A 22492-nucleotide genomic window follows, 5' to 3' on the forward strand; every position below is an offset into this window, starting at 1 on the left:
TCTGAGCGAATTTCAGAAGCTCTCAATGGTCTCCATGCCCATTCATTTGTGCCGGAGAGTGGCGGGAGACCAAGGCTCTGTGTGTGTGCCGTGAGGGGCTCGCTGCAGGATTGTTGGCCGGGAACCCCTGTAAGAATAAAGTCCAGATGTCCTCCACACCCCCGAGGAGCAGGTGTCACAGACAGCTGGAGATCTGATTATCGTGCAATTCAAAAAGAACCAAGTAGCATCTTAGGAAATGTCGGCTTGGGTATCACAAGTCATTGGAAGGGGTTTGTAGTAGTTGGGAAAAGGCAACTCTTTGTTGTCCTTTAGTCTTGTGGTGGCAGATCCATTTCTGCTCATCTCCAAAGAGCTCAGGTACCTGCATGCCTTTTAGCTTTGCAGGGGCTTTTGAATTCAAACACCATAAATAACATGCTTACGCAAAAAACACATTATGTAATGCCTGGTTCTAGAGGTGGAAAGAAACTTGCTTAGTTGATGTCTTCATTCTCAAACAGAGGCTATTTGAACGACTGCTTACTTCCCACAGTGTCATTTTGAATAGCCATCTTCCTAGTCCCCAAATTATTGCCCTGCTGTTAAGCTGATGGATTGTGACTTTCTAATGTCAAAATAACTGCCTAGGAATTGCAAGTCTGAGTGCTGTGACCCTTCCAGCCAGCATCCTATGATGTATAGACAAACCCTGCATTGCTAGCTTAATGTTTGGCTTGGCTATATTTTAAGAATGGTTTATTGGTCAAGTTACAACTCGACCTCAAAGAATGATACCAGTATATGTTCAACTGGGCGTAGAGGGGTTTCTGTGATTTGCTTGATAAATATTACAAATTAGATAAACTCACTTTTAAAAAGTTAACTTTTATTTGGGGGGGGGGAGTCAGCATAACTGGAATTTTTAAAATATAAATCCACCAATCTCTGTACTTCAAAAAGCCTTTCGTTAGGCACAGGAAAAGCAAAGTGACTGTATTTACATTTTGCTAAAATAGGCAGCTAAAAAGGGACTTTTTAAAAAATAAGCAAGGTGAAAATACTTTAGAAATAGTTAAAATTAGAAAAATTAAAAATGATAAGACACCTTTTCATCATAAATTTCTCATAATCTGAAGACTAATTTTGTAAGGAAAGCCTCAGTAATTTGGACTAATTGAGGAGAAAACCAGTCTGAATTAACAAAAGATTGAAGTACGAGAGGCTTTTCAGGAAAATATTTTTTTCAAGTCTGGATAGTAATAAATGACCACTATATACCTACTACAGCTCCCCAATCCCTTACCCACAATTCTGAAATCCAAAAAGCTCTACCAACCACAAGTGTCTGAATAAGTAACTTGGTGGCACAAAGGCTATTTATTGCCTTTATATATTATGCCAAGGGTGAAATTCATACATTTTGTTGCAGAACTATCAATGTACTTGACTGTGAAGGTCCACCAGAATGTTGCATAAAATATGTGTGATGTACCATATTATCATTGTGAAATCAGAAAAACTATGAATCCCAAAATACATCAGGCCCCAGGGGTCTCAGATATGGTAGACCTACATGTACCCTAGCACTCTGCTTAAATGCTACGCTGGGAACAAGAAAATTGAAGCTACAGTTGAGGATCTGAAAGGTTCTGTGGTATAAGGGTCATGGATTCATATATTGGGTTGTCGGAAAAGTCATGACACATTTTTGCATTGAAAGGCATAGAAAAAAAATACGTCATGACTTTTCCGACAACCCAGTAGAACATTTCACAAGACCAAGTGGGCAGCAGATCGCTGAATCTCTGGAGAAGATGTGACAAGAAAGAGGAGTCCAGTGGGGATGCCCTGGTGCTGGGACAGCATTAGGAATGAGGCCTGGGTTCGAGAAAAAAAGGAGGAAGAAATGGGAGAGGCAGAGAAGGGGCTAGTTGACTGGTTTGGAAGGCTCGTTAGCTTGGCCATGTGCAGGCTGAGTGAGGGAACGATAGAAGCCGAGAAGCAGACAGCTGGCTTTAGTAACTAGGCAGAAAATAATCTGTGGTTAGTATATAAATAAAAACCTCAGAGTCCTTAGACATCGCCTCTTGTATGGTTTAAACATTACCCTTAAAATATTATTTCAATTCTTTACGTACTTTGCAAATTTCTTCTTTCCACAGATAATGCAAAGGTAAATGTCAGCTGGGAGAAGTCTCAGACTCCCAATTAGTAAAAAAGACCATCATTAACGGGGCTTCATGTGCCTAGTTCCAATCTAAGAAATTGCTCACAAATGCTGAAAACACATAGCATCAATCCAACAGTGTCTATTGGTATATATTTATATCCCTTCTATCAGTGGGATGAAATTCTCTTCCAGACACCTTTGGGGTAAGACCATGGGGCAAAGAGGTGCGTCACAAGAGGGTCTCGTTCACCGCCAGTGTGTTGTGATGGGGCTGCCGGCCTGCAGGGAATGAGACAACCGCGTGGGGGATAGCTAAGGGGGGAGCGGAGGGTAGGGCCGTGGACTGTGAACAGATCGAGAATAGCACAGTTAACTGGGCATTTGCCTTTGGCAGACGGTATCTGAGACACACAGCTGCCACCGTCCCAGAGAAGCAGAATAAACACAGGGCTCCGCAGTATCCTGGCTCCGTTGTTGCCACTATTTCTAGACTGACTTTCCTGAGAACCGGGGAATGCTTGCAAGCCGAGACCTAACGTTTTTACTTTCTGTGAATGTCTGAGACAGAGGGAACACCAGGACTCCTTAATAAAACGATGAGTTAAAAAAGCTGCTGTCACCTTCTGCTGGAGGGACGTGGGGACAAAATACCCTTAAACCCACGAATAGATGACTGAACGCACCCTGGGTGGTGGTGGTGCTGGTGGTGATTTTACAAAAGAAAGAAAAGAACTTCCCGATTATGGGGGAGATAGAATGACAGAGCGTGTAGAATTTCATGTGCTTTGTCTAATTTATAGTTGTGTCACTTTGGAAAGGATTTAGATTAATAGAGGAGCGACGCCGAGGTCAGGTGTCTTTCAGGGCAGGAAAGGCACTTCTGTGTGAAGAGGAGACCCATCACCATTGTACCTGTAGCTATTTATGTTTTCCATCGCCTTTCCGTAGCAAAGGCTATGAAGAGAATTTATATCTCGGCACTGCTTTTAAACAATGGGAGTTTCACTTCTGTTTTATTGTGATTTTTAAAATCACAATCTGTTTGCTCTGTGTTAAGCCAAGAAAACAAAAACACAACCGGAGCGGGTGTGAAGGAAAACGTGGGTCTCCGTGGAATTCTTTCACAGTGTTTGGAGTCATCAACATGTCTGTGTGTTGTTTCAGATGGAGCTTAGCATTAGACAATGCAAAACATATCAGCGATTATATTTCTAAATCCCTACCCTCGTTATTTGCTAACTTCTTTTTTTAAAAAAACCCACTATTTGTAGTTGTTGTTCATAACATACCAACAAGAAGCAAAGAACATGGGAAAAACTTAGTCCCTTTCAGGACATGATATGCCAATCAGGATCTGATGTTAAATAAAAAGGCTGGTTTGGGATGGTCTGCCTTGTCCCCAGGCAGGATCGATTTTCCTCTCTCTGTTCTTGCCCCTCAATCTAAGACAGGTATGACCCTGTCATACACTTTTCTGAAATCTAAATAAATAATGCCTTACATTAGAGTGCCACCCATAACTAACCCAGCCTGCCATACTACTGACCAGATATGAATGACCTCTTTCAGAGAGTTGGCTTAAAAGATGTGCATGTCACATCTTTATGTTAAGACTTCCCAACTCATACCTCAAGAGAGAGACATGCAAAGCTGTCCTGGATTACAGCAGTGTTTTCTTCAATCCTTTTTCAAACACAGCAGATTCTTTTTAAATTCAGACTAAGTCATGGATAAACAATAGAACACCGGGTGTTGGTGGTGTTTCTCATTTTGTAACTTAAGCTCCTTTTTGATTAAACAAATTCATGCTGTACAGAGAAAGAAGCTAATAATTATCAAGGACCTTCTAAACTGTTAGGCACTGGACCTATGTCGTCTCATTTAATTCTGAAAGCAACTCATTGAGACAAGAATGACGCTCAATTTACAGACGACTAAATGGAGGTTCAGAAAAATTTAATAACTTTTTTCTAGTTTTATTGAGATGTAATTGACATATAACATTGTATTAGTTTAATGTATATAATGTAATGACTTACTACATATGTCGGAAAATTATCACCACAGTAAGTTTAGTTAACATTCACCACCTCACATAGTTACAGTTTTTTTTCTTGTGATGAGAACTTTTAAGATCTACTCTCTAAGCAAGCAACTTTCAAATATACACTACAGTATTGTTAACTATAGTCACCGTGCTGTACAGTAGATTCCCCGGGATTTATTATATTTATCTCTTAACTGGAAGTTTGTACCTTTTGCAGAAAGATTTAATAACTTGTTCCAAGTCATCAGTTGGTGAGTGAACTGCATAATTCATCTTCTGTCTTTTTGCCCTGTCATGCTGCCCTCAGTCAGATGTTGTGTCACCAGCAGTGAGCACAAGGAACACATCTCCCCAGTGTTTTCCCACACATACCCACAGTTGGCATGTGAAGTCTTAACTGATGGGATGCCTTTTTGTGTGTGTATGTAATGTGCCATTGAATCAGCTCCAACTGGCGACCCAATGAATGAGTGACGTCCACAATGTCCTGTCCTCAACAGCCCTGCTCAGCTCTGTGGGCTCCTGCCTGAGGCTTCTTTCATGGAGTCAGTCCATCTCACATTTGGTCTTCCTCTTTTCCTGCTACCTTCTGTTTTTCCCAGCATTATTCTTTATTCCCCAGAGAACCCTTCCTTCTCATGATGTGCCCGAAGTAAGACAGCCAGCTTCAGTATTGCCGTTTTTGCCTCCAGCTATGTTTCAGGCTTAATTTGCTCCAGGACCCACTCCGTCATCTTTCTGGTGATCCAGGGTCTCCGTAGAGCTCTCCTCCAGCAGTGATTCAATTTTTAAATGATTCTATTTTTTTCTTACCAGCTTTCTTCACTGTCTGTCTTTCATGTCCGTACATAGTAACTGGGAATATAAGAGAATGCCTTCTTCTAGTTAGGAATAAAAAAGGGGCCTTTAAATAAGATATTTCAAAGCATTTACAAGATAAGAAATGTACTGTTTAATAATATTCTAATTTTGTCCTTTTCCTTTTCTATGTTTAATTTCTTCCTTTAATACTCTGACACCTGGTCATCATAGTCACTGGGAATGCTTATTTCAGTTAAGGAAGTTAAACAGTTAACGTTCCTTTTCAGTAATCTCTAATGGGTTGTGTGGGCCATAGAAATAGTTTCATGAAACTGTGTGCAACTCTCTTGGTGAAATAAGGTGGGTAACACTGGTTAGTGGTGATCTGGTCCGCAGTGCAGGAGAAAACATTTTCGACCCGGAGCCTGGAGAACCCAGGTTTAGTCCTACCCCAGTTTCCATTAGAAAGAGACTAGAAGATTGCCAAGCTTCTTCGACATCCCTTCATTTGCAAACACTCTGCCATCTGTGATGCTACTCTAACTTCTGCCCAGGTTCTTTCACTGTCTCAGGAGGGCCAATCCTACCATCCCCACTAAGACTCGGAGAATGGACAAGTCAACCTAAGTTATTCTCAAAACCCACAGCAGTGGGGGTGTAGTGACTAGGAAGGGGCACAAGAAGCACTTCTAGGAGGCTGGGACGTTCAATTTCTTTATGTGGCTGCTGATTAGACGCGTATGTAATTCTGTGAGAATTCATCAAGCTGTGTACTTATGACCGTATTTCTGCATGTGTTAGGGCTAACTGGCTTATTCACACATAGGTGGTTCTAGATGCTCAGCGGTCACCTCCAGGCCATCAAGTGCAGTGCACATTCACTTCAGAGACCACGACAGTGATGATGATCTCCTTCCATTTGCAGGAACATTTCCATTGGTAGCATGAACTTATTGCCCTGAGCTAAATCACATGCAGGTCGATATATCTGATTCCTGCTGTGTTTCACATGGAGAAACTATTCCATATTGCTTACAGCATTTCCTCGATGGACTTGCAGTAGATGAGCTATTGTCTGTCCAGCTGTTTACTAGAGGGAGAAGTTTTCATTATTACGGATTTCCCGGGTCCAGATGATGTTATCTGAGGCTAAAAATGACATGCTCACAACTAGCCGTCTCTGTCCCTCACCAGCCCACTTTGGTCTTAGTCAGACTGTAGGCGAATTCCAAAGCAGAGCGACTGACACTGTTAAGAACTCTGTAGAGAAAGGCCTTGCATTAAGCACTTGTCAGCTTTGCATCCAACTTAGTCCTCAAAAATAAAACTCATCGGGCCTCTGCAGACCAACAGTTATGGGGTTCATGCACTAAAATGCAGGCACACTTTTTTTTTAAGGGTGGCAACCTTTCCAAAGGAGAGATTTACACCCAGTTTTGATGCATCACCTGAGCTTTCTATAGAAAACCACAAAGACAGAGGGAAAAAAACCTGTGGTTTTTTGGCCAAGCCTCTTTATCTCCGCCCAGATGGCACAGGGGTTGAGTCACTTGGTATTGAAGATAATCATCAACGCTTTCATGTTTGTACTTTGTGGGAAATGGTAACATCCAAAAGCCCTTTGAAAAGCCCAGTTAGGGGACTTTTATTTCTCAGGGGCAGGAACCCCCGCCTGAGGCTGTGGCCACTTCAGCCCTGGCATCTTCCTGTGAGCAGAGCAAATATATATTTGCTCGCATAACATTTTCCACACGCCGTGTAGAAGGCCTCAGCAGTGCCTGTGGTTGTGTTGCTACTTTGCAAAGACTGTTGAGATGCTTTGAGAATGAATAGTACTATAAAAGGCCAAATTCTTGAGTATGAGTCCTGGACGACGGAGAGTGTTTGTTTGCAAACTGCCACATAGTGACCTGACCTCCGTTTGGGGCTGGCTCCTTCAATCTATAAGGCCTCCTCCGTACATACAATATGTTCTTCCATTCCTGTGCTATCAAAAATACCTATTCTCATTCCATGCAGTTTCTTCTTTGTGTTTATTTCTTTTCAGGGCAGCAATCAGGTTAGAAAACAAGAAGTCATTCCACTTGCAGACTAGACCGTCTCTTTCCATTCAGACAAATCCATTCAGTATTACCACATGTAGGCCAAAAGGGTGCCTCTCTGGGATAAGAAAGACACCCCCACATCACCCTTTCTTGATGTAGTTATTGGAATGACGGTCAGGGGCTTCACTTTTTGGCTGTTCTTCCTGTGCCATGTGTTTCCTTTAGCAAAGTAATTATCATTTCTGTTCTCAGTTTATCATCCAGAAAAGAAAGATGCTAACTGGGGCCATTCAAGTATGGGCTTTCTGCATTTGCTTAGCGATGTCAGGTTCTCTGCACCATCCACTGGTGGTCTGCTGAAACATCCCACACAGACGTCCCTCGAGCTCTTTAAATTCAACAGGTCTCCAGCTTAACATACCATTTCCACTCCCTGCCACTGTCCCCATACCTTCCCTCCAAAATTAATTCATGAAGCCCTCCTCTCCGTCCTGTTTTTTGCTATCTTAGTGGATAGCATCTTCACCTTCACCCACCATGACACAAACCATTAAGACTGGACGCCATTTGTTTGGGCTCTGCTGAAGCAGATCCTGAGACAAAGATTTGAGTGCAAATAGTGTTTTAGGAAGTGAGATCAGAAAATACTGGGACAGGGATGCGAAGCGAGCCAGGGAAAGGCAGGCAGCCAGTTAAGGGTATGTTATCAAGCAGGTCACCTGCTGTGGACAACCGGAGATTAGGTTCCCTAGGAACTCTGGGAAGCGATGGAGGACACACACCTCTTTTTTGCTCCCCAGAGGGGAGAGAGAATGAGGATATTTATGCAGTTGGTCTGTGGATCCAGGAAAATCAACTCCCCAACACTCTAGTCTACTACACAGAAAATCTACTGATTTTCACAAGTAATATTACATTTCCGAGGCATAAAATTCTCTAAAGGATGTAAAGCACCACATAGGGAATATAGTCAATAATATTGTAATAACTATATGTGGTGCCAGGTGGGTACTAGACTTTACCAGGAAGATCACTTTGTAAGTTATATAAATGTCTAACCACTATGTTGTACACATGAAACTAATAATAATACTGTATGTAAACTGTAATTGAAAAAAAATTAAAAGAAAAATAAAATGCCAGAATAAGGGAAAAAAAAGAAAAGCTTGGAATTATTTCAAATAGAATTTTTTTCCCATCCATGAACCGACTGCTGTATCAAATGAGCTTCTTTTTTAAAGTTAATTATTTTATTGAAGGATGGTGTTAAATTTTGATCCAAATAAGGCAAACTTTTACCTAAGACTCTCTCATAAATACTAATGGGAACCTTGGTGTGAGACATATTTGAATTCAGGCCTGAGTCTGAAATTTAGGCAGCTGATGAAATGGAAATATTTTTTTCTTTCAAATTATTTAAAAATTGAGGGCAGCATTTTCCTGTTGCGTGGAAAACATGTCCCACAAACCTTCTGACACTTCCTCAGTTGTTTCTTACACATGAAGAGAGAAACGATTTTCCACAGCTGTCAGGCTGTGCGCCTCTCTAGCCTTATACCTTTCTCGTCACCTTTTCAAGAAACAACAGACGAGCCGGGCGATACTGGGGGCTGGGAGTTCCCCCACACGTAGCCACTTCTGCCCTTCGTTACCTATATGTATAATCATGCTTTTGCACTCTATCTCATCCTAAGCTTTTCTTCTCCCTTTTTCTATTGTGAGCCATTATAGGGCTTACATGAGGCAAGACTTACATTAGATACTCTATTAAACATGTAAATAAGAAATGAGTTCTCCAAGTTACAGAGAAATACAATCAGTGCTCTGTGTTGTTTTGTGATCTTGGACCCCGATGTCCCATTCTAGGAATTTAATCTACAAATAGACCCGAGGAAGCAACACTAAGGTATATAGACAAGGGTGTGCTTTGTGGCATAAAGATCTGAAAACAAACTAGATGTCCATAGGTGAAGCGAACTACAGGACATTTCGATGGGAAATTCCACAGCTGTTTTAAAAAAGTATGAAGGAAATCTGTTATAATTTATTTGAAAGATATCCAAAATACATTGTTAGATTTAGAAAGCAAAAGCAAACCAACAAACAAAACTGGCTGCAGAGAACGTGTCACATGACCCTATTAATGTTTTTTTAAAAAGAGATGGTACATTGTATGTGCCCATAATATGCTTGCATGTACAAAGATAATTTCTCAACAGATAATCTGTAACAGGGATTACCGCTGAGGCATAAAACGGATAGCGATGGAGGGAAGAGGGTTAATAAGTGAGAGCTGTTTTTTTCATTTTCCAGTTTATATCCTTTGTACTATTTTTTTTACCATTAATTTACATTACTTTTATATTTTTAAAAGTTAAAAAAAGCGGGATACCTCAGCGTTCAAACAACTTTTTATTTTTAGAATCTGTCATTTACACATATGATGACTTGGAGCTTTAATGAATAATCTCTAAATTAAGTAAACTACTAAAAATATAGATAAAGCAATGATTCTTTGCTATCTTCCCCCAGTGAGCTTCCTTCCCCCATCTCCTGGTTAGATGCCAGAATTAAATGAGTTTTTCATATGGTTCGTGAGAATATAAAGCAGGTTACAAATCCACATGAATGGTATGATCCTGTGGTTTGTAAAAATGTATGCATAGAGAAAAAAAATCAGGAAGGATAGATGTAGAAATGTGAACTGTTATCTCCGTTTAATAAGGATGTCAAGTGATTTTTACTTCTATTTCATGGACTTCTGTTTTTAAAATAAGCATATGTTATTTTTCTAATCAGAAAACATCAATAAGCTCTTCATTTTGAACAAAGGAGACACTGTCTTATATATTCTGGTTCTGAATGCTTGACACCACACCTTTCTGGAAGTTTCTGTCATGAGGATATGCCTAGAGCTTTGGACAAAGAGATCAACTTCACCAGAACCACAATTTAAATGTGACCCCAGAAATAAATGGTAGACTTAAAACCAACAAAAGTGAATGGAGATACTTTCAGCTGGAAGAGATGAAAATATTTGGGAGAAAATGGTAAGGGGTATTAGGAAAGTAGGCTCCATTTTAAGATATCGAAGTACTTCAGACTAAGGGATATTGTTTTAATGTCTTGTGTGTATTGGCACCTACTGCCTTCATGATTTCCCCGTTCTCTGTTACATGCACCCTTGGGTACCTTTTCCCATCCAGCGCTTTCTGTCAAAATGACTCATCCATCTGCAGAATCTACTTTTCCCACTGTGAGTATCCAGGAATGAGTCACTAAGATCAGTTGCTTCTCTTTTAACTTGAATGGAATTAGGCTCAGGGACATTCCATTGAAAGATTTATGACCGGGTGGGTCCCAGGAAAGGCAGTGGTGAGGTTATCAGGGAAATCAGCTATAGGATAGGAAACAGAATAATTAGGGAGTCCGATAGCCCAGAGGTCGAATGATTTACAAGAAAAAGCTTAGGTCCAAACTCTGGCTGTCAGTCCACTAGAGTACAGAGGCATGGATTACTTGGTTATGTGGGTTTTAGGTAACTATTTTGTCTTAAGGGCAAGGTGACTCATAAATTTCTTTTTTTGCTCACTAATTTTGTATGTTGTGTAGGTACTTGCCAAAAGAAAAGCAGAGGAAAAATTTACTCAGGAAAAAAAAGTTGTGTACTCTTGCAAATGCTTTTAAGATGTAGGCTTGCTTTCAGTATGTGAAAGTTATTTTTGACACTATTTTTGGCCAAATTGTTTTTCGTTTTTATGAAAAATGTTAATTTTTAAAACACTCTGGTCTATCTCCCAACTGTTACTTTTATCACTCGAAAATGTGGTATTTTAAAAATATCATCACTGGTGTCATACTAAGACTTGCCTTGGATTACAAGTCTTTCGTAGTAATTAATTTCTTTAAAGCATTTGGACATGAAAAAGGAATAACATGAAAGCTCACCAAAATGCTCAAGGCAGTTGTCTTTGGATGATGACGGGAACCATAGTTGTGGTTTTGGGGGTATTTTTTTCCACTTTTCTATTTTCTTCTAGTTTTCTACAGTGAGCATGGAACACTTTTATAAAGGGAAAAAAATCAAATTTATTAGAAGTTGTTAGATGTTAAGGAATGAAGATAAGACTCATGATGCTATGAGCGATACTATAATAGTTGTTGTGGTCACACGCAAGATAGGCCTTTGTCCAAGGCTTCTAAACATCTTGTGTTACAACAAACAAAGATTGGCAGAGGTGTTTGAAAAATTTAAGTTGCGTATCCTGCAAGTTACTAACAAAGAGCTGTGGAATCTTCGTGTGAAATACACACATGACCACAGTTGTTTTAATACGTATTTCAATTTGGGTTCTTACAAAGCTCACTTGCAAAATGATTGAAGTTTTTGAGGATGGTTACTTATTTTTTAACCTTACAAGGGAGACTAATGAATTAAATTTACCTCCAGGCACCAGCTGTTAGAGAGGAACTGCACAGCATCTTTTTAACGTGGTTGTTGAAAATAGTGTTTAATGGAACAGTCTGCTGTACTGTTGCATTGCCATATTAGTCTCGTAAATATCACTTACGCAGGTATAACTAATCAAATAATAGCTGCTAATGGGGGATGTTTTCAGTAGTTATATCAAGAAGTATAATGAGTGTTCGTTCACATTTCTGTTGCATCTATTTAGTTCCCTAACAGAAGAGGTCAGTTAGAAGAATGATCTCTAGCTGCAGACGGGTTCATTGACACTCCCCTTAGATTATCTTCAGTCATCTCCATCAGTGTCAGAGGATACCGAGATGTTATGAAATGAAAATTAAATATAAAAGGGTCTGAATGTCATGAAGTATTTGATGAGCAGTGTGAAAAGCTATGGTGAGGCTTATGTACCACTGGGGTGAAAAGAAAGTTCGTTCGTTCGTTCATACATTCAACAAATATTTATTGAACAGCTGTTATATTTTTAGGTCCTGAGGAACAGCCCCTGTCTTTATGGGGTTTACACTCTAGGGAGAGAAGCAGACAATAAATGATTATAGAGGGTGAGTGTCTATATATCAGGGGTGCCAAAAAAAATGTATGCAAGTGGACACTTTGGTCAACTCAACATTGCTCAAGCAGTAGTTTGCCATAATCAGAAGTGTCTGGACACTGATGGTAACCACTTTGAATACCTCTTGTAATGCAGAAGTCAAACGTGACTTGTATTCATCTTTTGTTATTAGCATAGACTATTTCAATTTTAATACAGTATTTTTTCTTAAAACGTGTATACATTTTTTTGGCACCCTCTGTGTGTGTGTGTGTGTGTATCATCACAACATCATAAAAATATATAATACATATTGATGTAGTATAGAATTTATATGTGTATATATACAAACACACCCACACACACACACACACACACACCCCCACACACACACACACATACTATACAATAAAATCTTGAAAAAAACTAAGCAAGGTAACTTGGAGAGGGGCCGGGAAGAAGCCATCTAAGGTAAGGTGGTCAGAGAAAGGTCTCCCTAGGAAGGTACAATTCAGGCAGATGGGTGGGCAAAGTCATGTCACGATGTGTGGGATGGAGTGTCCTGGGTAAAGGGAGCAGTAACTGCCAGGCCCTGGGATGAGAATGAACTTGGCTTAGGGAAGTGACAGCAGGAACGGAGGTGAGGCTGGAGGGAAGGGAGGGAGGATAGCTTATAGGGTCTTGTAGTTGAGTGCAAAGATTTGGGGCTTTTATTGCAAGAATGCCAGAAACCATTGGAATGTTTTGAGTAGAGAAGTGACATGCTCTCACTTCCATTTTTAAAAGTTAATCTGACTCTCTAGTTTAATCTTTAAAGCCCTAATAAAGTCCCCTGAAAGGCTTAATGGAAACAGAGAAGCCCTGCATAAAGATAAGAGAAGAAAAGAAAGTTAATCTAATTTTCTGGGTATTATTTTTATAGCAGATGGAATCGGAGCATATCCCTTTAATAATTAATTATTGATAGTGAATGCTGCCCAATATTTATCTCATTTCATTTTTCTTACTATTAAATTATAAAAGAGGGATTCTAATTTTACATTATGTTTAGTTAAAATTTCGGTTTTTTTCTTAACCAGTTAAAAATTACTATCTAGACATTTAACTGAATATTTATGGAAAAAAGTTTATAAAACTCATCTCAACACAATAACTAAAGACTCAGGAAGTTACAGAACTTAAAAAAACAAACAAGCACAGCAAGACAAATCCATTATTTAGGCTTCCTTGTAAAAAAAAAGAGAATACTTTCATAAGAGAGGTGAATTTAGCCTCACACCAGGAGTGCCCCAGCATTATTTCCAAGGAGCTATGTCAAGGAACTATGGATTCACCAATAAAACTGCAGATATTCTAACAGATGCTTACAAAGCATTCCTAGGACTATTGTATATGTGTGTTTCGCCGTACTGCCATTGAAGAGGTGGTTGACAATTCTCAAACCACTAATGGTGGCATTTTACAAATGGCATACCAAATTATATTGTGTAAGACAATATCATCTGTTATGTACAGTGGAATTCCTAAATATTTGTTGCATACCTGAATTATTGATCATCAAAAGAGTTCATACTTGCTAGTTCGTAATATGAATCTTTTGGAATGGGATGTTTGCCTGTGCCCCATTCATGGAAATAGTACTTAATGAGGGATTTCTTTACCACCCCAAAACACAACCCAAGTATTAAATCATCAAAAGCCTCGTTACTTAGCAAGATGGTCACCACCACGGAAAGACTCAGGTTCAAGACCACCTTTCAGCTCTGTGTATCACTTTCCACCAATCTCCAGTGATCCTCAGATGCTGAAATCACTTTTTAAAACTATTTTGTTATCCATAATATCTAAGGAAATGTAGATTCTTCATAGATTTTTCAGGACTTGCATTATATAAATATGCTGTTTGGCTAAATTTTTTTTTTAGCTGGTTTTTAGCCACCAGAAGAGAGTAGTTGATTGTCTAGTCTAGACCTGTTACTTCAGCCAAGCTGTTCAGAGGCAGTTTGCTGAGACAAGAGTGAGATAATATGTTTCAGTGATAAAATAAGCTGTCCACTCCTTCCTGGCAAGCTGTGAGGTTGACTACTTAGTACAGAACTAGAGAGTGAGTCTGAATTACAGTTTCCCCCCCAGGATGATGCAAGCTGCAGAATTCACTGGGGTGAGGGGTGAGAACGGAGAGAGGAAAAACCTTTACAAGTGGGTCCATTTACATCCATTTTCACGTGTGTGTGTGTGTGTGTGTGTTCATTTCCTTTTGGCATGTGAGAGCAAACTGGTCAAAATCTCTAAAAGGGCTTTACTATTTAAAATAGACATTTCCACTTAAGAGATTTTATAGTTAAAAAAGAAAGTTCTTAGTTGACTAATTAATTGTTCCCTCGCCCTGCTGGCTCCTCTTCAGGGTAGCACCCTATATATTAGAACAAGCTATCACAAAAAGAAATGCATTTAAGGAAAACTGCATTCATTTTGAGAAACTGTATTTTTTTTATGCATAAATAACCCAACCAGCATGTTCCTGGGTGCTTAGCACACTGAATGCATTTATGTCATTTTCATTTTGTTGGGGAACTGGCATAAACCTGCAGTTGGACCTTTGGGAAATCATTCCTGGCTCAAGCTAAACGATTTTGCTGACTCCATTATGTTCTTCAAGTCTTGCAGAGTCATATACACTAATTCATAAGGAATCTTTTGATCAATTGGAAAAACTTCTGTCTGCTCACAATGAAGGCAGAGACGACGTCTCACAAGGTCAGCTTGTGTAGTTGACATTCTCAAGATGATGATATTAACTGCTCTCAGACTGTATCCATGACACTGTCTAAATCCTTCTGCAAACAGCTGGATTCCAACATGACTGCCTTTATTTGTGCAATTGAAGAGCTAGCAGTGATCCTGATACACTCTTTGCTAGCAAAGAAACGATTTTCTTACCCTCGTGAAGGTGATAACCAGCTTGGGCTCATTTTATTTTTTCCAAATTGCTGAGTGTGGTGGGATTAAAGAGATTTTCAAATCTACAGTAGGAAACCGATATTTGTTGTTGTTTTATGCATTGGTTCTAACAGGTTTGGACTTTTAAAATATTTTACCATAACCAAGTAGGTAGAATGATGTACTGCATTAGTGACTTTCAAATTTTTTTGACAGAAACCCAGAGTAAATTTCATGTGTTTATATATATACATATATATACACACACATATATATATATATACATATATATATACACACATATATTTCATAGATAGATAGATAGATAAATGTAAATGAAACAATCTTCACACATGTACCATGTCTGATATTTTATAATCTATCCTATTTTATTTCACCTTTTTTTTAATGCTGGTTGAGACCCACTAATTTTATTTCATGTGCCAGTCGGTCACAACCAGAAAGTTGAACATAACGGAGTGAACTAGCTGTTAAGGATACCTAGCATCCTCTCCTACCTTTGAGTTCCTTTCTGGGAAACCCAAGAAGGTGGGCGGGCGCCAACAGCTTTGGTTTGGACTCAGCAGGCTCCTTTGTGCTCAAACACCTTGTGGATCCAAACTCCCATCCTTACTGAGATGACTGGGTCACTCCCCAACCAGACCTTTGAAGCTGAGCCCCACAGCACTAACAGCAAACAAAACCCTGAGAGCCAAGCCCTTCCCCAGAGTGAGCTGTAATAGTCAGCTTTGCATCTTATTAGGAAAGAGAAAGTCATGATGTTTTACATTTGTGTGACTCTCATTGAAGAACAAATGTCTCTGAATTGCTTTTCAAAATCTTAAAGTAATGGCAAAGTGAAATTCAGTGGGAGGGAAAAGGGGACATTTGTAAATTCTGCATTTAGCCATTAATTGAACTCTTATTAGAGCCCTTGGTGTCTGAAAATAGTCCTTGGTTTTGCACCCTCTTGGATGTAGGTAGCTATGACACTGCCCCGTCTTCATTCGTGTTCAGTACCTTAGGTAAGGGATAATTGACCTACTCTACCCAGTATGTTGCCTTTAATTTCCATTTTTTAAAATAATCTCTTTCTGTGAATAGCTGATCACCCTTTCTGCTTCCTCCACAACCCTCCCTTCATGAATGGTAAAATGTACAGATTGAAATAGTAAGTTTTTTGGTTGCTGGAAATGATGGCTGACAGTAATCAGCTAAGCTTTTAAAAGCACATATATTAAAAAGGAAAAGAAGATATGTCTTGGATTCTACCCACTCCAGAAATCAGCAAAGAGAGAATGCTCTCAATTAAAAGAGAATGTAATTTCCATCCCACCCTTAGGGCATTACTTCTGCTGTGTTGATGAAAATGGACATCAAATTGACTGGCTTCCCATGCCCTGACAATCATTAATTATACGAAAGGTGCTGGGACCTTCCCACTGAGTGTAGGGATCGGAAAGAAATGCAAGGTGACAGCTTTTTCCTCACCTCACTCCTGGAGTGCCATCTCAGGACAGGTGAACTGATGTATCTTTTTCCACTACATGTCTTCCCCACTCTTTCTAATAAGAGATTTTGAAGATGTTATTTGCTTGGAATGAGCTGATCCCATGGAACACAGAAAAGTCTTCATTCATCAAAATAGATCTAATGCTAAGTATTATGGGGGAATATCGAGGTAGAAGAATTTGGTGGGGCTAAAAAAGCTTACATATTTGAAAATACCTACAAATAATTCTCAGTTACACATATATAATATCTAAATGTCTGAAAATATCGTGCTAGCAACATAAAAAGGCTATAGGAACTGGAAGCTGAATAGGCCAATATCTTGACTCAAATTTTCTTCTATCATTAGAGTTTCTATAAAAGAATCTTATTCATACATGGAGGAATTTTTTTTTCACATAGGCAATTATTTCCATCTGAACCTTGGATAGAGGAAGTTGAACTAATAGTGCAATGTGCTTGGAATTATGCCTATGACTTTTTTACTGCCCTGTGAATTTTCTTATTGAAAGCTCAGTGAACTTCTTAATTTAAAAAATAAGAATCAGCTCATGCTCCTTGGCCCTGGTTCACCAGGGCACCACTATCATCAAAAGTGTATTAAAGAACTACCTGTCTGTATCCTGCTGGAATTTAAATAGTGCAGTCTCTGCTTTTTCCCACTGCGCAGCCTAAAATACGTGAGCTGTGTGATTCTCAACGGGGGGTGATTTTTGCCCCCCAAGCGGCATTTAACAGTATTTGGTGATATTTTTAATTGTTATGATGAGGGGACAGGTACTTCCGGCATCTAGTAGCTAGAAGTCAGGGATGCTGTTAAACACCCTACAGTGCACAGGGCAGGCCCCACAACAGAGAATTATCTGGTCCAAAATGTCAGTACTGTTGAGGGTAAGAAACCTACCGTAGGTTTTGCAGCTATAGGTGAAGGGCATGCTAAACACTAAAAGTCATAGACCGGATATGCAAATTAAATGGCACTGCTTCAACTGCATATAAACATGTACTTGTGGAAAACTTTTCAAGTTTCTGAGCTACAGTTGGGTTACTTACTAGCTCTATGAACACTTGTACTTGTTTCCTAATAAACAACTGAGCGATTGTGACACCATTTCAGTGTAACAGTGGCCTAAAAACAAACATCAGACACGACAGACTCTTCCTCGCGAATTATTAACATCTCAGGAAACACAAAATATGCAATATAGAGAGGGAGTCCTACCCCTTATCAACTAACTGAGCACACTTCAGAGAATAAAAAAAAAATTCCATGTGTTAGTTAGGATAAAGTTTCTATGGGTGGACGGCTGTAAGAAGGCTAAAATAACGATGGCTTAAATAATGTAGAAAGAAGTTTATTTCTCTCTTATATAGCAGCAGCCAGAGTGTAAACAGTCCAGACCTGATGTGGTAACACCAGGGTGCTCAGACTCCTTCTATCTGGCTCTGCCAACCTTGGCATACGGCTGCTGCAACTCCCACCATCACGTGACATCCTAAACAACAGGAAGTCAAGAAGAAAGTTGAGAGCATGATCCTCCTTTTAAGGGCATAACTTAGACGTTGTGCACATCACTTCTGCTCATCTATTGTCTGGAACTTAGTCACGTGGTCACACCGCGCTATTAGGGAGACTGACAAAGTATTTTGTTGGGCAGCCATTTGCCCAGCTAACCCTCGGGGGTTCCTTTATTAAAGGTAAAAGAAAAGCATGGATGTTGGAGGGCAGCTAGTAGTCTCTGCCTCAGATATCTTGTCTCAGGTTAATTCAAGGTCAGAGAGCCCAAAGGCTGCTTAATAATTGCAGATGGCCTTTGATCAGGAGAAAGGTCACAGGCTGTGGTGGTGTCTATAATCGCCTGGTATTTCACTCTGTTACATTAATCCTAAGTCACCTGAGAGGCAGTACTCGCTCCAGGGCTAAACTTGAGTGTTCAAATCTTCGCTCTGCCACTTGTCAGCTGAGTTGTGCCTGCATTTCCTCCTCTGGAAATTGCCGATGACAATAGCACCTAACTCAGCGGTTCTCAACCTTCCTAATGCTGCGACCCCTTAATACAGTTCCTCATGTTGTGGTGACCCCCAACCATAAAATTATTTTCGTTGCTACTCTACAACTGTAATTTTGCTACTGTTATGAATCATAATGTAAATATCTTTTTGTTTTCCGATGGTCTTAGGCGACCCCCGTGAAAGGGTCATTTGACCCCCAAAGGGGTCGCGACCCACAGGTTGAGAACCACTGATAATTTCTCGGGTTGTGGGGAGGATTGGTGAAGTAATATGTGTAAAACACTCATAACGGTGCCTTAACCTTGTGAGGCGCTAAACTTTATTATTGTAGGGAGGCCTGCACCTGACTAGTTAATTTGAAGTCTGCTGATTTGAGCTTAATTTATTATGCACAAATGTTGTTCAGTTCATTTGGTTTGAAAATCTCAATAAATATCTGTTCCTTTGATCTAATCTTAAGTTGTAGCCTCTACCCTCACCACCAATGAAGTATCAAAACGTGGGATTTGATTTGCAATGAAAGTAATGCTAAATTGGGGTTGATGTGAACTTGAGCCAACATATGAACCAGCGGATTGCGAGCGTTTTATATCCGAGCCACACTGGTGGACAAGCTAGAGAGTCAGTGGAGACAACTGATGCTGCAGCTGCGTTGTAACATTTGTTGATTTCTCAAACCGATGTAAGAGCTTTCTGGTCTCGTCCAACAAAGTTCATTAAACTTGAGATAATTCTTTACTCCTCATAAGGAATTTTAAGAACTCCTCATGAGAACATTGCAACTCAGAAGACCTACAAATGGCAGTAGTTGTCTTACGTTCTCCAGTGTCTCCGATTTCAGCATCTTGTAGCAGATCCTTGCCTCACATTCTTCCTCGTCAGTTCCCCTAATAAGCAGATGACTAGAGATTAGACCATGTTTACAACTGCAAACATGTGCGCGCATGTGTGCATGTGCGTGTATGGGTGGGTGTGTGTGTTAGACAAAATTTTGGCCGCTAAAACACACATGTGAATTGTTAGGTCCCTTCACACTTTTACTAGTGTAAACTTTGAAAGCAGGTCAGTATTTTACCTCTATATATAAAGTGATAGAAGTGCAAATCATGTATACTGTGTATGGAAAGCAGGGTTTTCTATAGGCTATAAATGCTCTGATGTAACTGTGAAGTGGGTACAGGCAGCCATACTCCAGTATGTAAATCTTATTTTGATTTTCTTCTCAAATTCCCTTTGGTCCTCACAACATAAAATTTAATAGGATGATTCTGTATCTACTTAATCTTAAATTCAGTGAGGGAGAACGATATTGATCCATTATAGTAATCCTTATTTTGTCAACAGAAAATGATAAAGAAAACAATTTCATACAATCGTATGGAAATGAAAATTATTTAGGCTGGCCTATGTCAAAATATTTACTAGGTTGGCTAAAATTTGAAGCACTCAGAGGGCATGTGGGTTTAACAACAATAAAATGAGAATTTTCAGAATAAATCATTTCCATTTCTAACACAGAAGATTTTTATCTCTTAAAACTCAACATATTACAGTATAATGCTTAAATCTTATTCAGGACTTGAAGAAACAGGCTTTAGAGTGTTAGTTCCTCCAAACAAAAAAAGAAGGATTCCACTTTTTCTTTTAAAAATAAATGAATACAGGAAACAGAGTAGTGAGAATGGGGACTGGTAGCCTTACATTGATGAACAAGCCCCAAAGAAAAAGGGGACAAAGTCCTTTTCCTGTAAGTCAGCATTTGTGAATTGGGGCGGGTGGGGGTTATGAATAATCTCTTAAAGTTCAAGGACTTCACAAACCTCTCCCTGGCCAACTGGAACACAGCTTAAGACTCCTGTGAGTGACCAGGTGAATGGTTGTAACTTGATAGGATGATAATCCTCTGGCTATTATTATATAAGAGCAGTAGAGGGAGTGTCTGTAAAGGTCAACATGCAGCTTTCTAAAATAATTTTGCCTAAAGGCAAAAGTTTACCTTTAAGAGCAAAATCTGTCCTTTGTTCTATGCATTTCTTTTATCCAACACTTGAGCCAGATATGATTTGTTTGTGAAACGCTCTTCAAGAGCTCTAATTTTTGTTTTGGGGATATTACACCAGGATTCCACTGATTAATAATTATTGCAAATAAAGTCCCAGAATTGTGTGACTCGGGGCCCTTGACCCTAAAAGACCGAAATTCTTTATAGAACATAACAGTGCCTTTGACCTTGTCTGGAACTTGGCATGACCCTTGGAAGGAAACCCCCAAAATGTGCGCCTCTGGCCAGTGTGTGTGTTTCGGTTCAGTAACTATGAAAAGGGGACAGCACCCGTCACATAGGTAAGTAGGAGGAGCAAATGGTATCATCTGTCAGGTATTTTACAGAGCACGTTGTTAGCTCTATAAATGTTTTTATTGTTGCTATTGTTGTATTTCCTGCACAGGTGTTAAGAGGGTAGGTGGAGAGATGATACCAAATTTTCAGTTGGTTAGAAATTGTATTTGCAAGTGATAAAATAAGGTGTCTCTCCCCTTCTTCTCCCCACCATCAGCTTCCTGCTTCCTGGTCCTGCCACCCTCCCCCACTTCTCCCCACTCTTCTCCTCCTTCACTCAACCAGTATGACCAGTTTAATGGGCATCCTTCCAGAGATACTGTATGCACAGACAAGTGAAAAAATATCTGCATTCTTCCTCGTCAGTTCCCCTAATAAGCAGATGACTATCAATATTTGGGGGGAACCTTTGTTCTTAAGCAGCCCTTCACTTGAAAGAGTCAAGAAACTCTTTTCAAGCTCATCATTGAAAATGCAGAAATGAAGTAAGACTCTCTTCCCTTCATAGTTGTAAATAGCAAAGTTGATTCTTACCCTGTGGAATGAAATGGTTACTTCCTTTCTGACTAAAAATGCTGGAGGACATTAGCATCCTTTTGATAGGGCAGACACTGAGGCCCAAAGCAGTGGTTCAGTGGCGTCACACCGGAACTGATGACTGCATTCAGTAAGCCATTTTGTCTCCATATAGAGTCATGATCATTTAACTGCTTGGGCCAAACATCTGGATGCCCAATCAACACCAATTCTCCTTTACATATTTTTATAAGATTTATTTGACTGGCTCCGAATTAAACTGAAAGGGAATTAGAAGGCTCGGTTGAAGAGCTGGTGTAATACACCCTATTCTAGCTGAGCAGGTACAGCAAAGAATTTCAGAAAAATTGAGAGCTGCCTCTGCTTCCCTTCTTTCCCAATGTACATGAACCTAATCAAATTTCCACATTCTGTCACTTAGGACAAAAAATGGTTGGGTTAAAAGAGCATCCTTGTGATTTTCATGGTGCCTAAGTACTGTGGTGATACAATCTATAAATAATGCAGTGAGGGAAGACATGCACAGCCACTCCACATAAGCAGCTGAGGGTGTTTCTGATGGCAGTCACATGTGGCCAGTAGACCTCATCTAGGTATTGTAGGTGGCCATTTTGGCTCAACCTTCACTTTGGAAGAAGAAATGAGTGTGTCGGTCCATTTGAAAGCCCCGCCTTCAGAAACTCACTTTTCACCCATAGCTGCCTGTCAGACCAGTATTCGGTACCTGGTGTTATTTAGTGCTCTGTGCTGCTGTGGATGTTACTAGCTTCCTTAACAGCAGAAAGAGCTCTGTGAATTGGGTCCTGACAGGTAAAGAGCTCTTCCATTGGCCTTTACCGGTCGGTGTTGTGTATGTGTCTGCTTTTTAAATGAGAAATGTAGTTATCTCTAGGAGTTTCACCTGACATTATCTCCTGTAAGTTTAGAACGTGACCATATTTTCAGCTCAAAAGACACCAAAAGGACCTTGAGGCAAATTCGTATGCTGAAAAAGCAGCCAGCCATAAACTATTGAAATCGGAATGTGGCAGCGTTCCAATTGGAGGAGCATTTGTGAGTTCCCGTATTAATATTAAATGCAAGAAT

General features: G+C 39.8%; 1 protein-coding gene across 1 annotated transcript in view; it reads left to right on the forward strand.

The window, feature by feature from the left end:
* The window catches only part of ZNF827 (zinc finger protein 827), a 122248-nt gene that overhangs the window by 72848 nt on the left and 26908 nt on the right, over positions 1-22492 (forward strand). The window lies entirely within an intron of this gene.

This window comes from Hipposideros armiger, unplaced genomic scaffold (genome assembly GCF_001890085.2).
Source record: "Hipposideros armiger isolate ML-2016 unplaced genomic scaffold, ASM189008v1 scaffold_364, whole genome shotgun sequence".
In the NCBI taxonomy this organism is placed as follows: Eukaryota; Metazoa; Chordata; class Mammalia; order Chiroptera; family Hipposideridae; genus Hipposideros; species Hipposideros armiger.